Consider the following 2,500-nt stretch of genomic DNA (forward strand, 5'->3'; position numbering starts at 1 on the left):
TGTGTGTTGTGTGTGTGTGTGTGTGTGTGTGTGGTGGTTGTGTTGTGTTGTCGTGTGTGTGTGTGTTATGTGTGGCGTGTGTGGGTGGTGTGGGGGTGCGGTGGTGCGTGTGTGTGTGTTGGTATGTGTGTGTCTATGTGTGTGTGTGTGTGAGTGTGTGTGTGTGTGTGTGGTTTTTGTGGTGTGCGTGTGTGTGGTGTGGGTGTGTGTGTTTGCGGGTTTTGGGGTGTATGGGTGTATTTTTGTTTTTGTGTGTGTTTGGGGATACTACATATAATATATATTATATATATAAATTTTTTTATATATAATAAAATAAAAATTTTTCGTGGGTGGGTGGTGGTGTGTTGTGTTTTTTTTGGGGGGTGTGTGGTGTGTGTGTGGGAGAAGGGATTTAAATAAGATATTATAGGATTTTTTTATTTGATAAAATACAACATATAATAAAAAATATATATATAATATAAATTAATAAAACACACACAACCACACACACACACACACACACCACACAATTAAAATTATAAATTTTAAAATAAATTATATATATTTTAATTTTAATGTATATATTATTATACAACACACACACCACACACCACCACACACACCACACACACACACTAAATATAATATTATAATAATATATATATTATAATATATAATAAATGGTTTTTGGTGTTATATATATATATATATATATATATTATAATAAAAATATATAATAATATAAGTATTTATAATAAGTTAATTTTATATATATATATATAATTATATATATATATATATATTAATATACTTATAGGAAGTTGGGTGTTGTGTAAAAGTGTTGTGTATAATTTTATAAAATCATATACTATTTTGTATATATAATATGATATATATTATATATATAATAATATTTTAATTATATATACATAAAATATATATATATATATTATATATTTTATATAATAATATATATATATGTAAAACATAATGTAATATTAGTATACATATAATTATAACATTATGTGTGTATATTTATATTATATATATTAATAATTAATTATATATTATATTATTTATTTTTTTATATTAATAATATAAATGTATATATATAAATACTTATAATACAATCTTTTTTATAAATATATTAAAATATATATAAAATTTTAATATATATATATATATAATATATATTAAAACATATATATATATAATATATTTTAAAATATATTATTATAATATAATAATATAAAATATATAACAACATAAACACACACATAACACCACACACACACACCACACGCCACACACCCATGCATGCCTATAAGTATAATTAATAAAATATATATAATATATATATATTTTATAATATATATATTTTATATAAATTATTACTGTTTATATATATATTTTATATATAATAAAAATAATATTATATTTTATATATATCTAATATATTTGTATTAGTTGTATATTTTTGTATGTAGTATAATATAAAAAATTTTATATTTTTAAAATTTATATATATATATAGTAATATATATAAATATATATATATATTATATAATATTTTATAATAATATACACAGCCCGGGATAAATAGGAGAATGATTACCTAAAAGGTACCACCGGCACGGGCCCTGGAAAGGAACTGGGGACCCTACCACGTACTCACTCCAAGAGCATCACAACATGAAAACTACAATTAAGTATCATGCTGTGACCACGGCGGTTCAGACATGAACCCACCGTTAAAAGAAGATAATATATATATATATAATATATATATATATATATATATATATATATATATAATATATATATATATATATATATTTTAAATCTATCTATCTATCTATCTATCTATCTATCTTCTATCTATCTATCTATCTATCTATCTATATATATATGTAGGGATGTATTGGTGTATACGTACATATATACATATGCAACATCTATACACAACACCACACAACACACACACACACACACACACACACACACACACATACACACACACACACATATTATATATATATATATATATATATATATATATATATATATATATATATATATATATATGTATATATATATATATATATATATATGTATATATATATATATATATATATATATATATATATATATATATATATATATATATGTAGTCTCATTTTCAATAAATCTAGTTTTTTTCATTGTGGTTTTTCTACCATAGTATCAACACGAAAGAGAGTTTTAAATATTCTTACATATACATATATACGTACATATATGTATATGAATATGTGGGGTATATATGTTGTATATATGTATGCATGTATGTATATGCATGTATGTATGTATATGTATGAAAGAGAAAGAGAGAGAGAGAGAGAGAGAGAGAGAGAGAGAGAGAGAGAGAGAGAGAAGAGAGGAAAGACGAGAGAGAGAGAGAGAGAGAGAGGGGAGGGGGGGGGCGTCACGCCGAGAGAGAGACGTTTAGAGACGGTGAGGGACAGGTCCATCAAGG

The sequence above is a fragment of the Penaeus monodon genome, chromosome 18, assembly GCF_015228065.2.
Source record: "Penaeus monodon isolate SGIC_2016 chromosome 18, NSTDA_Pmon_1, whole genome shotgun sequence".
Classification (NCBI taxonomy): Eukaryota; Metazoa; Arthropoda; class Malacostraca; order Decapoda; family Penaeidae; genus Penaeus; species Penaeus monodon.